The sequence below is a fragment of the Triticum aestivum genome, chromosome 5B (genome assembly GCF_018294505.1).
Source record: "Triticum aestivum cultivar Chinese Spring chromosome 5B, IWGSC CS RefSeq v2.1, whole genome shotgun sequence".
NCBI classification, from domain to species: Eukaryota; Viridiplantae; Streptophyta; class Magnoliopsida; order Poales; family Poaceae; genus Triticum; species Triticum aestivum.
In genome coordinates, this window is record NC_057807.1 from 293,739,306 (window position 1) to 293,749,190 (window position 9,885).

The following is a 9,885-nucleotide window of genomic DNA, read 5'->3' on the forward strand; positions in this document are numbered from 1 at the left end:
CCCTTCCTAGGCCTCGCCGTCGTCCACCGCCGTGGTGCTCTCGGTGCGGCGTGGTCAACGTGGTCAAGGAACGACTTCCATCGGACGTGGACTGTACGTGGAGAGGCTGACAGCTCGGTCCACGCCAGCTGCATGGAAGTGCCTCCTTATTACGCGCAAAATAATTATTCCTCCACCTGACAGCGGGGACGCACCGGACGGGCCACCGTATTTCGCAAAAAAAATGATTCGCCCCCTGACTGCTGGGACCCACGAGCTACATCTTCGCACGCAAGGAAGTGCGCCCGAAAAAAAATGATTCGCCCCCTGACTGCTGGGACCCACCAGCTACATCTTCGCACGCAAGGAAGTGCGTCCGAAAAAAATAATTCGCCCCCCGACTGCTGGGACCCACCAGCTACACCTTTGCATGCAAGGAAGTGCGTCCGGGCAAAAAAAATGATTCGCCCCCCTGACTGCTGGGACCCAGCAGCTACACCTTCGCACGCAAGGAAGTGCGTCCGGGCAAAAAAAACGATTCGCCCCCTGACTGCTGGGACCCAGCAGCTACACCTTCGCACGCAAGGAAGTGCGTTCGGGCAAAAAAACGATTTGCCCCCCTGACTGTTGGGACCCACCAGCTACATCTTCGCAGGCAAGGAAGTGCCTGACAGTCGGGACCCACCTGGTCGAAGCGTACGTAGCGTTGTCATCCTGGTCGCGAACATGTATGTACATACTGGTCGATGTAGAGGCGCACACGTGTCATAGTAGAGGCGCACACGTGTCGTAGTAGAGGCGCGCACGTAGCATGTACACGTACGTACAGCAGCCAGGGTGCAAGAAAGAAAATATGGCCATGTATGTGTACATACGGGCGGGGTCTCGAACGCCTAGTCGCGCATACGTATGGCGAGGGCTCATGTTCATGGGGAGGCAACAGAATGCGTCGTGTTCATGGGGAGGCAACAGAATGCGTCGTGTTCATGGGGAGGCAACGGAATGCGTCGTGTTCATCGGGAGGTAATGGAATGCGTGGGAGCCAACCGGCTTGGACGGAACAAGCGATGGAAACGAGGCCTGGCATACCGCACAACAGAGGAAATGTACCTCCAACGTTTGGAGCAGAGTCCTGTTCATCGGGAGGGGTGTGGCGTACCGCAAAACGGAGGAAACGGACCTCCTACAGTCGAAACAGGGGTCTTGTTGATCGGGAGGGGTGTGGCGTACCGCAAAACGGACAAAATGGACCTCCTACGGTCGAAACGGGGGTCCTGTTGATCGGGAGGGGTGTGGCGTACCGCAAAACAGACGAAACAGACTTGTGTCGGAGCGCTATGGTCGAAACGGGGGTCTTGTTCATCGGGAGGGGTGTGGCGTACCTCAAAACGGGACTCCACGGGCTACTGTTCATCTCCACCGTCGACCTCCTCCAGCCTCCACGGGCTACCGTCGACCTCCTCCAGCCCCCACGGGCTCCAGTTCATCTAGCCTCCACCGCGCGCTACTCCACCGGCTACTATTCAACCACCCCTCCACCGTCTACTGTTCATCCAGTCCTCCACCATCTACTGTTCATCCAGCCCTCCACACCACGGGGGCCTGTTCAACCACCCCTCCACGACCACCCTTCCATCGTCTACTGTTCATCCAGCCCTCCACACCACGGGGTCCTGTTCATCCAGAGGCAACGCCACCGCTCACTGTTCATCCAACCCCCCCGGCAACGCTCACTGTTCATCCAATCGATCGGCTTCAGTTAGCAGCAGTAGCGAAGGAATCGCTCCATCAGGTTCAGTTAACAACCATCGATCGATCGCTCGGGTTCAGTAACGCATAGCCTGTAGTGCAATCGTTCGGGTTCAGTTAGAGCCCAACGCCTCACTCGGGTTCAGTTAGAGCCAATGCCTCGCACGTGTATGAGAGAAATGTGCATCGCTCGGCCCCCGACCTCCCACCGTAACTAGCAACTCCCCGAAATTTTCCTCCCCCTCGCTTCTACCACGGTTTTTTCCGTCATGGACGGCCCAAAGAATGTCATGCAGCTGCGTCTCCGGCCCACCCAGGACGAAAAGCCAATTTTCTGTCATGATTTTTTGTCATCTCCACTCCTAATGCAGCAGTTGGTAGTCTCCACCGGTCAATTTTCGTCCCACCACTTTCGTCCGTTTTTTTCTGTAGGTTAACCTTCGTAGATTTTTTCTCGCCCACCTCCGACCATCCCGTGCAAGACCAAAAAAAACATACGCCACCATCCGTCTCTCGATCCACCCGATGCGGCCGCCCTATCTCCCTCGTCTAGCGATGCAGCGCCGCCCCAATCTCCCTGCTCCGCTGCCGCCGCCCCAATCTTCCCGCTCCGCCGCCACCGCCCCAATCTCCCCACTCCACCGTTGTCGCCCCCCACCTTCCACTATCACCCGCTCAGCCACCTCCACCCTCCTCTACATCGCCCGAGGAACGGGCTCACCTGGCGCGCCGCCTCGAGGCCGCGCTCGAGCAGGTGAGGAGGGAGTCGGTGCGGCAGGGCGCGGCGCTGGACGAGCTGAGGCGGCGGCTCGAGGGACGGCGGGCGCGCGCGGACGAGCTCCTCGTCACCAGGCGGAGGGCCGCCGAGGGCGTCGAGCGCTGCAAGGAGCAGATGCAGGCGCAGATCGAGCGGGTGCTGCCACTCTCCAGGGCCCTCGCCGCCGCACACCGGCAAGTGCAGGTACCTGCTTGCCCGCCCATTTCTTCCTCTCAGCGCGAGACTGGAATGCTTTGGCTATTGTGGTTGCGTGCGTTTGGTCCAATAGCATCTGTGTATGTGTTGCGCTGTGTGCGTGTGTGCTCTGCATATGGAGTGGATCTAGCAGTGGCCGCGTCCTGCATCGAAGATGCGGCTAGGAATTAGAGAGATGGGAGAGAGGAGGAAGGGACCGGGGATGGGCCCAGCGATGCGGCGACGCTTGCGGAGGCTGGCTGGCGGCTGAGTCACACGGCAACGGCGACGTGCGTGTGGCATCCTCCCTGGTGGGGCGAGTAGGAAGGAGGAGGTGCACGGGAGGCGTAGGCGCTGTGGCCTATCTACAGGTTAGTTAATCTTTGTTGTTATTATCCTTAGTGTGATTTCTACTAACTATTTCTCTACTCTATTCTCTGGGCTTGAAGAGGTGGACTACAGTAATAGGGGAACTGGAACAAGCGCCGGAAGCGGCCATGAACATAGATGCACAGTTCTGCGAGGAAGAAACCAGGGTGTACAGAGGAAGGGAGATCTCACCCAGGTCTCCGAGCTATTGACTGGGAAGATGAACCCCGGGCAGCCAGGCTGGACTAGTTTAAAAGTAACCCGTAAAACTTACTGATTTTAATTCACTTGGTACACGTCATCAGTGATTCAGTACGTGATATCTGTATTGAGTGTACTAGCAGTCTACAGATAGATTTGCGTCTGTATGCTGAGCTTTTTCTGAGGATAATGATTTTTTGATTGAATCCAATATAAGGTAACTAATAGAAATACAATAGTACTACTAATGACAGTCTCACTGTTGGGAAGTTTTTTGATGGATATTTAGTCGAGGCAGCTATTTCTACCATGGAATAATTGCAATTTAGCTATGTGACGCCGATGAATTATATAAAGTTTATAAATGCATGTATGTCGATTTAATTTAACGGACATGGTCTTTTATGTTGATTTCAGTTGAGCAGTAGGAAACATTTGTGCAGAGTAAGGATTGCATCAGCGGCACCATGCCCTTCTCGGGCGAAAACTCTTGATAAAGCGATAAGGGGATTCGCTGACTATCCAATACATAATGTGATTGTACCGGTGCTGGGGACAAGTTTTGACTCTTTATGAGAGAGACGTGTGGTTTTTACAACCTATTCTCTTGGGAGAAAGGTTTTGGGATCAGATATTGGAAAAGCAGGTCAATTGTTGAGAGGACAAAATTTAATTATGAAATAGTGTGTCGATATGTAGTGAGTTTTATTTCATTGCGACATATTTTAGTTTTTGGACAGTGTGGGGGGGTGTGTGAGTTGAGCACTGAGAAGCATTTTTTCCCATGTTGACAACGTGCAGGGTGAAGCAGGTGTGTAGAACACACGATCTTGCCGATGTGAGTACCCTGCTCTAATAAATTGCTTAGATCAGAGCACAGGGGTTAAGAAGTACATGAGACTGCGGTTTGATAGTGAGTCTGAGGAGAACTATGTCGAGGAGATGACAAGAATTGTACGCTGATTTTTTATGAAAGAAATACATACTTGTTGTTGCGTGTGGATGTCATTTTTATTAGTAGAACTATTGAGTTTTACTAAATGATTTGCATCTAACTGTTATAGGGAAGACCACTAATGAGAGCTAACCTGGCCACTTGAATGGGATGCGATCAAGACATACACAAGGGCTATGTTTGACGAAAATTGGCTCTTGTATGAGTGTGGAGCATACCAAAGTTGAAGAGATTGAGAAACACAAGTCGTGTCCTGAAGGTATGATCTTGTGCGTTTTGCTCACTGTTTATGTGTATGCAGCAGAATATATCAGTTTGTGTGAGAGAGTGAACTTACTTTAGTGATAAATAATGGCAGGTGCTCGACTTCATACATGTGAAGCAAGTCCGTATGAAGAATATAATGAAGAGGTGGACAAAGGATGCTCACAACATAGGAACCATTGGCATATAATCCCTTCTCCTACATGCACTTCAGAATGTGCATAGAGCTTGTTCAGCTTGGGGACGCAAATTTTCATATGTACGATTGTCTGGTTTATTTGTTGAAGGCAAATTTGGTGGACATGAAACCTTTTGCCAAGGTGAGAGATGGGCTTGGTTTGGAAGACCGGCTTGCTGAAAATGGAGTAGTTGTCAAGCTGTTGAGAATAATACATAGTATGTGTAGATCGCAAAACTCAAGAGCATCCGGCAAATTCTGGTAGTGGTGACAATGTTTCAGTAATATACCAGACAACAGGTTAGCATAACCATCAGCGCCAGGCTGCCAGCTACAAGGAAATAGATTGATTGGCCATTGACCAGCAGGGAGAAAGCCCCTTAGGAAGCTTTCAGTAAGAGGACAGTTTTCTACAGCATTTGCTGCCGCCATGGTCACAAAAGGACTACATGGACAGACAGAGGTGATGCTCCAAAACATCTTGCAAACCAGGCAGGTGCAATAGCTATGGCGTCGAGGGACACAAAAGGAATTTTTTTACCAAGCCCATAGAATTTAGATTGTCAGCGGAAACTAAAATGAGTGCAAATTATGAGACCCTTTTTTGGTTAGTAGTTAGTGTTACTTTATCAATACTCAAGTCAAGATTCTTTCTGATGGTGACCATGGGATCGAGAGAACTCTTTAGGTGACGGAGAAGTTTGATATGAGCCTCTAAGGTATTCTTCTACCTAGCCGAAAATGATGGTCTTTTAGAGGTTATCCTGGCGGATCATAGGAATATTTATTTTGCTTTCTTTTTTAATTTTACAGGTTGACGATTCTAATGTTATTGGATTTCTGCTTCCAACTGAAATAATTCCTTTATATCTGAGTACTATTACTATGGAGATTGGCTGTGAACTTACCATAATAGTATGAACTCCTTCTCTGAATTTAATTCTTCTATGATGCTTTCCAAAGCCGATGATGACCATGCTGTGGACCCACATGGTGGAGGAAGGGGATGCCCGAGACTGAGACGATGACGGTGCTCGCGACGCACAGCTGCGGGACTGGACAACAGAGCCAAACACTCCCTTGGATTTGTCGTGATTCTAGAACAGGAGGCAGGTCGTTGCAGGTCGTTGCCGCTACCGCCCATGAAGTTGACGATGATCACGTGGCTGTCGTGCGGCGGCGAGGTGGTGGTTGTGGAGGGGAAGAGGGAGGCGAGGGGAGACGCGCGGGCGAAAACTCGCACGGCGGAGGAAGGGGATGCCTCAGGTGGTGACGGTCATGACGGGCACTAGATTGTCATATGTTATTTGCATATAAATGATACAGGGGACCCTGGTGAGTTGTTTAGATTTCTCTGGTGAGTTGTTTAGATTTCTCCCCGCTCATGTCTGAATGGTCGGTTTAGTTCCTGAATTGTAGCTTCCCAGGTATGTTGGGCAATTCACAGTTGTACACGTTTGATAGTGTATTGATGCCCTGACAACTATGTAACGAGTGCATGTTGTTCAAGTGCTGATCTTCACTGATTTTTTTCTGTTACCATTTGTCATGTAGGAATTCTTCATTTTGTAATTTGGAGTAGTGAACGAAATTTCTAGGGAATCACATGCACTATTTTTGTAGCTTGAATAATTCGCTATGTTCTAATTTGAAAATATGTTGGCCAATCGTTTGATATGCTGTCTGTTGCATATTGTTCGAAGATGGGTTGCATCTCTTTCTAAACTGCAAACAAGTGAAGGGCAATGGTATGCCTTGCTGCTGGAGGAAATCCGGAACAAGCTAACACAGTGGTGGCGCCAGGTGTCTTCCATGGACTTCCATGGGATACCAAAGAATTGCTAATCCATTGGTATACTACTGCTAGTTTGTTGTATATTTGTTGATATATTGCTATAAAATTGCACAAATGAATACCAAGGAAGAAATTCCTGGCGCTGCCACTGAGCTAACAGAGTGTAATTCAGCGGATGACATCATGAGAAAAATTCTGAGGTTGTGGAGAAGGATAAGTTGCTCACTATTTGCTCAATTGTGGTGCTCGTGGCATGAACGTAACAAGGTGAACCATGGAGAACGACGGTGCAAGAATTTCAGGTCAATGTCAGGCGACATGTGGATGAGTGGCTTGAGTTCCTGAAACCCAAAGAAGCTGCTGCTACTACTACATATGTAGAAGTTGGGTGAAACCGTCACAAGAGTTTGTGAAGATAAACATTGATGCGTCCTTTATTGAGGACACCAGGGCAGGGGGTGTGGGATTATATGCAGGGATGGCACTCCAACGACTTTGTTTGCGGCGGCTGGACATATAAACTCTCTGAGTGATGCACTGCATGCTGAAGTATATGTGTTTATATGTTCACTTTAGATCTTCAGATGCTGCTTTCAAAATGTTGATTGACAAAGCTTCATAATATACTGGACCCAAAACTCGTCGAGTTTTACAAAATGAGAAGAGATGCATACAAATAATTATTCTTCTTTATATATTTCTTGCACATGATAATACAAATAGTGTATTTCTATATATTTCTATTTTTGCGGAGTATGAGAAGGAATCCATTAATAAGAATGTCGAGGAGATGTCGTTGAAAGAGCCAAAAAAATCATCGAGTTTTATACAACAATACATATACACACACAATCAGAACAAAATTAAAGGCCCGTGGCAACGCACGGGCATTCTACTAGACTACGCATCACGAAGTGGATTTCAAAAGAAAATCTTATGGGCTATCATTTTTATACACACGACATTTGACATGCATTATGTTCATATATGCAACCAACAGTTTTTGCATTCGGTGTGTTTATTATTTTTTTGTACATGACAATGCACAAGCATTGAACTAACTGTATGAAAGGAAACCATTTCAATTCCCCGTTTCCAAGAACAAGGAATTCTTATGTATTGGAACACATACGCTTGGAGGACTTTACGGGGAGAGAGCGACAATATTACTCGAATACGGATGTGCCAATTGCAAAGACTTTACGGTGATATAGAAGCATTCCTCTGTTTGTTAACTCATATTCAGACTCTCTAATATATGCAGGCAGTATGATCAATAACTGTCAAAGAGTAATATGACGTTCTCAAATTGCCAAGATATGCAGGAGACTTTGTAACAAAAGCTGCAATCTCTATGTAGCTATTTACTTCACTTAATGAATTCACTTCATGACAGGACATGGTGTGTCGTGCAAGATTGTTGTTTAATTTATTTACCTTGCTTTGTGGATTGATGTAGTGTGAACAGTTAATTCAAAAAAACTTTATCACAAATGAGAAATAAGATTGCTTTTCTTTAGCTTAATACATGTGTCTACTTCCTAATATCAAATTAGACTTTAGTGTTATTTTATTCCAATGAAGAAACATGACCCTGCCCCATTGAACTTCATGTCCTACGGTCAAGATGGAGACTTTGTTCTCTCTTCATTTGGACTGTCTCATATAGAAGAAATTGCAGCATTGTGATATCAAATAATTATCCACTAATTGATCAATGGAATTGCTGAAGTGTATGATAGATCTGCAATTTAAATTATGCATTATAGCCCATAGCAACACACGGGCGTTCTACTAGTAGAAGTAGGAGCCCACCACATCTATGATGATACCGGGTTTTGTCACAATTATCGTCATAGAAGTGTCATATGTATGACAGGAAAAAATTTCGTTTGGCCCAAAATGTCACGGATGTGTCTTTTTTTTGTAGTGATCTAGATTGTTATCTCCTGTGCCAGCATCGCTATTTTTGCTATGGCGGGGCTTGGAGCGGCGCCGATGACGCCGGTGTCTGGATTGCTTCCCCAAGGGGTTATCTTCCATTGCCTCATCACCATTGTTTTGTTTGGGGGTGTCCACCATATAAATATCATATGATGAGGTGGCGGTCCAGCGCCCTGTAGGCGGTGGTTCCTGTTCTTCTCCTGCATCGTTGTCCATGCCGTCGATGTCTTCGGAGTCGAAGTCAAGCACGTCGGTTAAATCATCGACATTGGCTATAAAGTGGGTGGTGGGTGGGGGACAAATTTCTTCGTCGTCCGCTCCCCACTCGAGCCGGACATAGTTCGACCAAGAATCTCCTGACAAGGACAGAGACCTTAATGAGTTCAGCACGTCACCCAAGGGTGAGTAGTGAAAAATATCCGTGGCGGTGAACTCCATGACAGGTGCCCAATCTGATTCTATATGCGCGGACGCACGCGGTTCGGATCCTGCAACCGGGGAAGAGCCCGGGGGTCCGATGACACCAACCTCACAGGAGGCGGGTTCGGTGTTCGACTCCGCCGCTGATGAGTGTGCGGCCTCCGTGGCGGGGTCCATCCACCCATCCTCAGAAGGCACGATCTGCTCCGGGTTGATTCCCGGCGCCAATGCGGGTGCGATTTCCCGAATACTGTCTGATGGCAGATCAAAGTCATGCCCGTTGTGACTGTTCGGCACACCTGTCATGGGCTCGAATTCGTCGAAGATCAAGTCTCCGCGGATGTCGACAGTATAGTTTAAGCTTCCAAACCTAACCTGATGGCCAAGGGCGTAGCTGCCGATCTGCTCCAGATGGCCAAGCGAGTTGGCCCACAGTACGAAGCTGCCAAATACGAAGATCTGTCCAGGAAGGAAAACCTCCCCCCTGGACCGCATCATTGAAGATGATCGAGGGAGCCATCAAGCCTTATCGCGATGGCACAGTGGAACTCTCAATGAAAGCACCAATGTCAGTGTCAAAACCGGCGGATCTCGGGTAGGGGGTCCCGAACTGTGCGTCTAAGGCTAATGGTAACAGGAGGCAGGGGACACGATGTTTTACCTAGGTTCGGGCCCTCTCGATGGTGGTAATACCCTACTTCCTGCTTGATTGATCTTGATGATATGAGTATTACAAGAGTTGATCCACCACGAGATCATAGAGGCTAAACCCTAGAAGCTAGCCTATGATTATGATTGTTATTGTCCTACGGACTAAACCCTCTGGTTTATATAGACACCAGAGGAGGCTAGGGTTACACAGAGTCGGTTACAGAAAAGGAGATCTACATATCCGAATATCCAAGCTTACCTTCCACGCAAAGGAGAGTTCCATCCGGACACGGGACAAAGTCTTCAATCTTGTATCTTCATAGTCCAACAGTCCGGCCAAAGTATATAGTCCGGCTGTCCGAGGACCCCTTAATTCAGGACTACCTCAGTGGCTCCTTCTTGTGAAACACGATAATTCTTTCTCCCTC

The 9,885-nt window shown here is 48.1% G+C and overlaps 1 long non-coding RNA gene across 4 annotated transcripts; it reads left to right on the top strand.

Moving 5' to 3' along the window:
- The first annotated feature begins 2,209 nt into the window (after nt 1–2,209).
- LOC123111472 (uncharacterized) lies at nt 2,210–6,927 on the top strand. 4 transcript variants are annotated; one of them, XR_006454468.1, is made up of 6 exons: nt 2,210–3,051; nt 3,130–4,204; nt 4,315–4,464; nt 4,564–5,366; nt 5,461–6,499; nt 6,603–6,927. It is a non-coding gene; the product is annotated as an uncharacterized lncRNA (long non-coding RNA). The 4 variants fall into 4 exon arrangements; XR_006454471.1 differs by lacking the exon at nt 6,603–6,927 and having other exon boundaries at nt 3,130–3,948; nt 4,052–4,204; nt 5,461–6,314; XR_006454469.1 differs by lacking the exon at nt 6,603–6,927 and having other exon boundaries at nt 3,130–3,896; nt 4,052–4,204; nt 5,461–6,314.
- Nucleotides 6,928–9,885: the final 2,958 nt, after the last annotated feature.